Source organism: Rhipicephalus microplus, unplaced genomic scaffold (genome assembly GCF_043290135.1).
Source record: "Rhipicephalus microplus isolate Deutch F79 unplaced genomic scaffold, USDA_Rmic scaffold_346, whole genome shotgun sequence".
Classification (NCBI taxonomy): Eukaryota; Metazoa; Arthropoda; class Arachnida; order Ixodida; family Ixodidae; genus Rhipicephalus; species Rhipicephalus microplus.
Window position 1 is genome coordinate 51,569 of NW_027464914.1, and position 9,284 is coordinate 60,852.

Consider the following 9,284-nt stretch of genomic DNA (forward strand, 5'->3'; position numbering starts at 1 on the left):
GCCACGGACGGTTCGCTCACACATTTTTCTTCCTCCCTTTCAATGTAAAAGCCTCCAACCTCTCTCTAGGACATTTGTCCCAAACAAGTTTTTCTGTCCACCAACGGCTAACAGCCACACTCCCTGCAATGAGCTTTCAAGTGCAGACTGCCAGAAGTCGTCAAAGAGGCTAAGTGCTTCTTAAGTCTAACATTAACACACCGCCCCATTTGTCCTATATAAACCCTTTTGCATGACAAAGGCAGCATATACACAACACATGACTTACATTCAACATATCTAATCTTTCTATTTTCCGAACAGAACGGACAGGTCTTGTGAGAAACCGAATGCTTATGCACTCGGGAGCAAATAGAGGACAACTTTATGGGTGCTGACATTACTACATGTACCCCATACCTACTGGCCATGGTCTTTAAGCTATGAGGAAAATTATGCACATAGGGGACAACTACCGGTCTGTTTTTTTTTTTTGCGCACGAGCTCTGTTGTCCTGCGCGATTCTTTACAGCTTTGACCCACTTGATAAGTTTTCGACAGCCCCTTAAGATTTCCGTACCAGGCTAGTCCACCGACTTCAGCCTTTCAACTTGGAAAAGTTGAAAGGTTGAAATCGGCGGTATAGGCCTCCCTTCCTCGGTCAGGGAAGCTGCGCCGCACGCCAAACGGAGGTTGGACAAACAGGAGGTTAGAAGACAATCTGTTCTCACTGACGCAGGGCATAGAAATAGCAGAAAAGGAACACAGGCCCCTGTGGCAAGCATTTTTGGATATCAAGGGAGCGTACGATAGCGTGATTTAAGAGGAATTGTGGGGAATGCTGGACACACTAGGCGTCGAAGATGTAGTCACTAATCTTTTTAAGGATATTTATAAAGGTAACAAGGTAGTTATAAAGTGGAGAAAACAGGTATCCAAGCCTGCAGAGGTAAAACGGGGCCTTAGGCAGGGGTGTCCCCTGTCACCCTTATTATTCGTGATGTACCTACAAGGATTAGAGGCCAAATTAGAGGGAAGTGTACTGGGCTTCAACCTTTCTTTCGTCAAACAAGGAAAACTCATTGAACAGGCACTACCAGCATTGATGTTCGCAGATGATATAGTGCTGATGGCCTACAACAAGGAAGATTTGCAGAGATTTGTAGACATCTGCGGTAATGAGGGAGATAGGTTAGATTTCATATTCAGAAAGGAAAACTCAGCAGTCATAATTTTTAATGACAAGGAAGGTAGTGAGCTTAGAATACAGGAGGTCACGCTAGAGATAACAGATAAATACAAATATCTGGGCGTAAGGGTAAGCAATGGGGCCGAGTTTCTAAGGGAACACGAAATATACGTGACGACTAAAGGTAACAGGAAGGCAGCGGTAATGAAAAACAGGGCACTGTGGAATTACAATAAGTATGATGTTGTGAGAGGAGTATGGAAAGGGGTAATGGTTCCTGGTCTGACGTTCGGTAATGCGGTCTTGTGCATCAGATCAGAAGTTCAAGCAAGATTAGAAATTAGGCAACGTGGAATAGGCAGGCTTGCCTTAGTAGTTCACGGGAATACACCAAATCAGGGAGTACAAGGTCATACGGGATGGACATCATTTGATGGCAGGGAAGCTAGCAGCAAGATAAAATTTGAGAAGTGATTGAGAGAAATGGGGGAGGAGCGTTGGGCTAGGAAGGTATTCAGCTACTTGTACATGAAGAATGTCGACACAAAATAGAGGAAGCGAACCAGAAAATTGACTGTTAAATACTTAGAAAACAGCAGGGGGCCAAACCAAAAAGAATTATTGGCTAAGAAGAAGGTGAAGGAAGCTGAGACCGATATGTGGAGAATCGGCACGATTAAGAAGTCTGCACTAGAGATCTATCGAACTTTTAAGCAGGAAATTGTCGAGGAAAGGATCTATGATAATACTCGGGGTAGTTCTCTACGGTTTGAGGCCAGGACGGGAGTATTGCGGACCAAGACATATCGAGCCAAATATGAAGGGGTAGACACCAAGGAGGATTAAAAAAAATTGCCGGAGTGGAAATGATTGCGCAGAAGTGAAGCCGTTCCTCTAGCAAGATGGCGGTTGTTGCGGCCATCTTACTAGGAGCATGATAAAGTATCACCGTTCAGCGATTAAAAACGAAGCGTTTCCCTAGCACGCCCAACGAGTTTAATGTGGGAACTTTTTCGGGTCACATAGTGCTCCGAATGCGTCTTAAAGTTACTAGTTTTCCGTAGTGAGCCTCTCATTGGAAGCAAAGTTCTTTGAAGATTCAGTCATACATACTTGTTTCTGTGTGTAATTTCGTCGGGAACAACTATCCTTTAGTATAGAACTAACGCAGCATTTACATACGTATCAAAGCCACTTGATCTTTAAGTGGGCTCTATCAGAAAAGAGCATGTTTCCGCCATCTTGGCAGTGGCAAAAGGTGGCCTCACTTCTGCTGGCAAGGTATTGCAGGAGCTTCCACTCCAGGAATTTTAAGTGCAAATACACTTTATAAGCGACCCCAAACCATCCACCGCCGTCGGCGGCGTCCGCAGTCTTCTCTCTATCTTTAAAAGAAAGAGGAGTTGGCGGGCCGCAGCACGACGCTCTACCGAATAAGCCACGGATGCGACGCTGATATCGGTGTCAGTAACGCACCTTATACCCCCTCCCTCTTCGCTCGCTCCTCCGCTCTCCTCGCTCGCTGCAGCTGCGTGCGCACCTCTCTCTCTCTCGCGCGCCCGCCTTCTCTCTCAGTCTCCCGTCGAAAGCGGGTCGTGAGGGGGAGTAAAGTTAAAATCCGTCGGCATTCGCCAGTGAGTTAACATAAACTCCCCCGTGGGATCAAATTGCGATTCCCAGGAACCATTACACCATAAAGGCACCATAGTGTGATTAATAAATATAATAGTGCGAATTAATAAATACCCCTCATAGCATCACCCCGTGTATTCGCACTTAACCATGTTCACCCTCGGGGAAATGCTTGGGAGTTTTTTTTTTCTTTGATCCTCCTTGGTAGACACGGTATGCAGTGCGTGTGGAGAGGAAGAAAGAGGAAGAAAAACTGCCGAACACCTGATAATGTTCTGTAGAGGGCTTCGCCCTATAGTTCAGGATGATGGCGCAGAGTTTTTTCAAACCGCTTGGGTTTAGGGACAGGGAGGGCAAAATAGACTTTAAGCGGGTAGAATTAACTAGAAGGAGGTTATCTGATTGGTGGCTGAAGTCAAGGCACGAGTGAAAATTAAACTCTTCACTGCAAAGTACGAATCCTCAACCTCACTATTTAAAAAAAAAAATCTAGTTTTTGGTTCATTAGGTATTACGGCTTTATGGCGCTAGCCACCGCCCATTATAAGGGGTACAGCCATATTCATCCATCCATCCATTCATTCATCCATCCATCCATGGCCGCCTTTCTAGCAAAAGCCAGTCGCTCGGTACCCCGTTACTGCTTTATGCCTGCAGTCTCTCAGCACGTTCACGTGCTCTGCACGCGCTGTTATCTGGCGCCGTGAGCGTACAGCGTCTCCTCAGCTTGCGATTTGCTCCGAAGGTTTAAAAATAAATTGTAGACACGTTTTCTAGGTGTCAATCTCACGATAAACGAGAGCGATTCATTGATAACCTTTGCGGGACGGGTATGGCGAACCGCCGCCTTAAATTTCTATGACATTAAAATTAAGGTGACGGCGCGAATTCTACATGTATGTCACCGGTAAAACGGGCATTTGCTGCAGCAGTCGCGTCTTCTCGTTGCTGTCGGCAAATCACTACCACGTTTTTGCGTGAGTTTGCATATAGAGTTCAGATTTCGATTGCTTGGATTGTTTGTCGCGCTGCTTTAAATTAATTTGGAGGTCAGTGTGAAGAAACTGAACTTATGTCTGCTTCGCTGAGTCCCTGGAATCATTGCTATTCGCAGGGTTCAGCTTCATGAGAGGTTCACTTTTGCCGAGGTATTCATTAGATGTTAACAACGTCGTGTCGTGAGTTCAATGCCACCTTGAATTTTTTTACATCTCCTTTGAAAGCATAATGTTGCACAAAAAAGTATTCTATGTCGACTTCAACCATAACGTTTTCTGCTGCACATGTTTCATTTTGCATGAATATTCACGCCTGGTCACGCAGAATGTTCACTGATTCGAATGTCAATTTGGTTGTTCTGACAGCTCACTTAGGCTTCGTCATAGTGTATAATGCCACTAGGATTGAGCATGTTATAGTTACGCCGAGATTCGCCCTTAATAACCGCGTCTAATTTCGCGAAATCATCTAATGTTTTATTGCTGCCTTGGTTCTTTTTTTTTTTTTTTCACTCGTCTTCGTAGCGGCAGCTGTGTATCGCCCGCAGCTGGGTTGTGTGCAAGGATATAGTATTTTACGCCTGAAAACTGTGATAATATTAGGAGGCACGACGTGGTGTAAGACTACAGATTAATTGCGGCCACCTGAGTTTTTTTTTATTACGTGCACTTTTATTTTTTCGAAGTGTGAGGCGCAACGACGACAACGGAAAAAGGGTGCACACGCACCGAGCACACCGTCTGTTTACATAAAGCGTCATCCCACCGTACGCTTCAAATAGGCAATACTAATACGCCCTGTCTGCCATTCTTTCACTTAAATCTAACCACAATGTTACTTTGTTGCTCTTCGATAGAAATTCAGCTGGCGCATGCGGGAATCTAACTCACGACTTTGATCCTAGCGTCGCAACACTTCAGCCTGCTGACTTATTGTTAAATGTAAACATTCGACAGAAGTCTGTCTGCTTGGGTATGAAACTGGGAGATGATTTAGACTTCAACCAAAAGTTTTGAAGAAAAAACCGACTTGTGCCTTCCTCAGGGGTGACTGCGGAGGCTACGTAGCAGCGGTGTTTTCAAAACACTCGCTGGGCTGATAATGATGCTCTCTCCCTCTCTCTCTCTCGTTTTGTCGTGGAGCACTGCGCGGCAAACGAGAGAGAGAGCAGTAGGTTATTTTTTTTTTCAGTGGTATACTGCTCGCATAAGCGAGAATTAACTGATACGTCAGTTTGAGAGGCGACGATCCTTTTTTTTTCTTCTTTTAAGGTAAAAAGAGATATTTATGAAGGTGATTGTTTTCTCCAGGGTGCTCACGGTGCCACAGGTGGTTCTTATACTTACGAAATTTTCCTAAAAACAAACAAATAATAAGAAAAACATCTTATGTGAATTTGTACCCATTACTATCTCCCAATCGAGAAGGCACGTGTGCAATTTTTGACAGCATGATTTTACAGCTAGAAGATATTTGGCCACGGGGATTACACAAACTAGTGTGGGCTAAAGGTAGCAATATTCAGAATTATTGATTCATTACAATTGAATCTGTAACTGTAAGCTCTATTAGCACCTAAAATAATTATAACATATCCAGATGATTCACTTGACTCGTGAACAGTCCCCCCAAGTGGTATGAGCTCATCAACAAGGATCATTACCATCACCATCGTAATCAAGAACAAGACCATGGCCGCACAACCGGCAGCTCCACAACGACCTTTGAAGGGCATCCTGCGCCACCCCTGCTCAACGGAAACCGCGGGTGCTGCCACTGCGGTGCAAGTCGACGGCGAGAGAGCCGGTGGTGGTGGTGCTGCCACACCGGCGTCCCAGACTGAAGAACTCCGCTACGACTTCACCGAAACTAGCAACCAGGCTGCCTTGGCCTCATTCGCTCTGTGCGCGCTCTGCGGCCTCGCCGTGTTGGTGTCGGCCGCATCTTTCTACACGAGCCGCGCTTCGTCCGGCGTGGAAGAAGTGACCCCCGCCGCGGCACTGGCCACGTCGTCCACGGCAATAAACGTCAGCGGAGAAGGAACCAAGGCGATGCACGATACGCGCGTGGTACAGTTCTCTATGACAAAGGCAGATGTCACCGCCAGCGCTGAGAACCCCGGCGACGAAGAATGGGCCGGGGAGAACGAGACGCCCATTGACGATCCGGAAAATCAGCGGGCTCCGATGTTGGTGAAATGGGTGAACTTTTCGATGACGTTGGTTAAAAAAGTTTTGTGAAGAAACGAACTCACTTTGCAGTACTCGCGGAAGCAGTGTCCTTGTTTTCTCTATTTTATGGTATTTGATTTGTACGTGGCGTATCGCGTTCTAAATATATATCATGCAGAAATTTTCTTTTACATCTGTCGTATTTTTTATGACGTTTAAGTTTGGAAGGTCAACCAATGGCTAATAATGTGCCACCAAAGGGTCAGAGTAGAAGCTTTCAGTGCATGTTGTGTCGTTGTTTCCCAGCTGTAGCTAATGAACTGATTAACAGCTCAGAAGTGTGCGATTATTACGATTGCGCTCATTATATGTTATCATATAGAATGGTGGGAGTAGAGTGCGGGGGGGTGTTCACTAACATGATAGCGTTGAATACCTCGTTTCGCTGAAACTCTGCTGTCGCCAGTGGTGTCGTTGGTTGTGGGTGAAAAAGTATTGCAGAAAATTCAAATAATAAAAAGTGTGGCCCTGAGCAGGATGAAAAACGCCCTCCACATGACAAGCAAGTGTCTCATATTAAGCCTAAGTGTTTAAACCTGTTACAGAAAAAAAGCTAATGAAAAAAAAGAAAAAAATGAGTGGGTGATGGAAAGGCCCGTCTGTTACAAAGCGCTAAAGCATGAGTCCCCTCAGCGGTCCCCTTTTTTACTATCAGTAGCAGCTTGCTTGATCTGGCTCTTACGTAATAATGTGGTTAACAACAGCATTAACAAATTGTGCAGATAAGTAAGTCCACGTGATGACTTTAAGACACGAAGTGGGTACTTTGATAAATCGCAAAATATTGCATTATGACGTAGTGGTCTCGACACGACTGCGCTTGCAGTTGGCATTCTAAAATTGTTTCAACCGGTGATAAATTTATTTTCTCGCAACACGCTTAAGGTTTCTACTATGAGGTGACGCCTGTCTAAAGCACATTGGCTCAACAAGTATTCTCAATGTCTTTGGGATATTAGAATGGTTGCTTGGGCCTGTTGGTGGGATATATTGGAAAGGAACAGTGCGAGAAATGAGAAAACAGACAAAGAAGGACATACACAGAGCGCTGACTTACAACAATTTTATTCTTTAAACCACGCCGCAGCGAAATGGCAAAAAAAAGAACAAAAGTGATCGTCGAGGATGAGTGACAAATGAATACCAAAAAAAAACATTTTCAAAGCGCGTGCGATCAACCAGATAAAAAGACAACTTCCGTTTCTTAAGACCGCAACCGAAGGCCTACTCATGCATGCATCCTCCGTCTAGCTATCCCAGAACCTGCAGTACTTCATGGGTAAGCTGTTCCTGGTGACGCTCGACAACCGCACATCAATAAATATCAAGGGCACACCCACAATTTCGGCAAGGAATGCCAAGGTGGCGAGGCACTGTCGAGAGAGAGAGAGAGAGAGAGAGAGAAACATCTTTATTAAAAAAAAACATGGAGAAGGAGGGCGTGGGAGGAACCCCTAGTCCGGGGTCCCTAGGACGACTCCAGCGACAAACCGGGCCCCCTGTATCAGAGCTCGGAAGACCTCGGGCTGTCCATCGCGGAGAGAATCAACCCACAGCTCCTCGTTACGTGAAGTGTGAAGGAAAGCAGGTAACGGAGGAAAGATGTTCGCAGTGCACTCGATCGAGACATGGAAGGTCGTGGGCAAGTTTCCACAGCCGGCGCAACAGTCTGCATAGCACTGCGGGTAGAATTTATGAAGGGATACTAGATTGGGAAATGTTTTAGTCTGTAACTGGCGTAGCGCTACTGCCTCATCTCACGAGAAAGGTGGCGGTGGGGTGCTCTGAGTGCGACGGACGTTCCTGTAGTGACGAAGAATGCCTTTGTAAGTGAGAAGAGGATCCCACCACTCTGAAATGGTCACCTCACCTTGCCGGGCCACCTGGAGGGAAATTTCGCGGGAAACAGCGTGTGCGCGTTCATTGCCCGGCCGAGAGGCATGACCAGGAGTCCAGGGTAAGTGGATGCGAAAAGTACTGTTTGACTCAGTTAGTGGAATTTGATTAAGATTTTGGTGGGCCGCTCTTGGGACGCCATGTCCTGATAGGAAGGCCCGACATGCCTGTTGTGAGTCTGTCAATATGTAGATCTCATGGTGAACACGGAGAGCGTATCGTATCGCTACAGCGACTCCAAGAAGTTCGCCTTGAGTGGCATGTGTCCCACGCATTGCAGCCGAGCCCTGCAGGCAATCGGTGCCATCTAACACTACCGAGGTGTAACTTTCTCGAGTTCGGGCTGTGTCCGTGTATAGAGTATGCGATTCCGAGATGTCTTCGAGCATACGGCTGAGGTGTCATACGCGGGAGGCACTGTCGAGGAAACGCTGTAAACGTGTTTTCCTTAAGACGTTCATTCAAACATCACCCAGTTTGGCCAATGTATCGTTTGCCACAGGGCAATGGTAAGAAATACACTATGCCATGAACGCATGGAACGAATTTATTTCGATGCTTAGTTGGACAGGTGGTGGTCTCCCTAGCTACTGGGTTGATGGCGCTACACATACTAGCCACCTTTTCAGGGGCAGGAAAAACAACCTGGGCGTCACATCTGTCGGCTATCCTCTTTAGGTTGTGGGCCACGCCGTAAATGTAAGGAATGGCAGAGTACATTTTATTTTGCTGTCTACTTTCATGAGTCTTAACAGGCGATCCTGAACTCATATTTTGTTCTTTGAGTGAACATTCAGCCACAGCAGTCATCCCGTAACATGGGTATCCAGCATTCATGAGGCGTTCATCTTGTGTATTAAAACTGGTAGGGATATTGTGGTAGCATGACTTCCGCAAAGCATGCGCGAAGCAGGCCTTCGCTATTGCCCTTTTTAAAACTTTAGAGGAGGCTGACTCGAATGGTAACAAAACCTTACTCGCCCGCGAAGCATACTGTCAACAAACATGGTCATGCTCAACAGTAAGGCGGCTTATGCCACTTGGGATAATTTTGTTTATTTGCAACGAAAAGTGTTTGCATTGGCTGGTGCTTGGTGTCCATAATGAGTGATTTATTTTTGGCTAGCCTAAATCGCACAGTTCAGGCATGCTTAACAGAGTTAAATGTTGTGAGTCTTCCGCTACGTTGACGGTTCTCTTGTATTGTTTGAACCGGGTAGTTCAGCTGTAGATGGATCAATGAAAAGTATACTAGGCGTTTTTCATGTGTGCATATCGCCTCTAGTTTTAACTCATGAAGTTCCCAATGAAAGAACTATCCGCTTCCTATAGATTTGAGCCACACTGTTGAGTTTGAC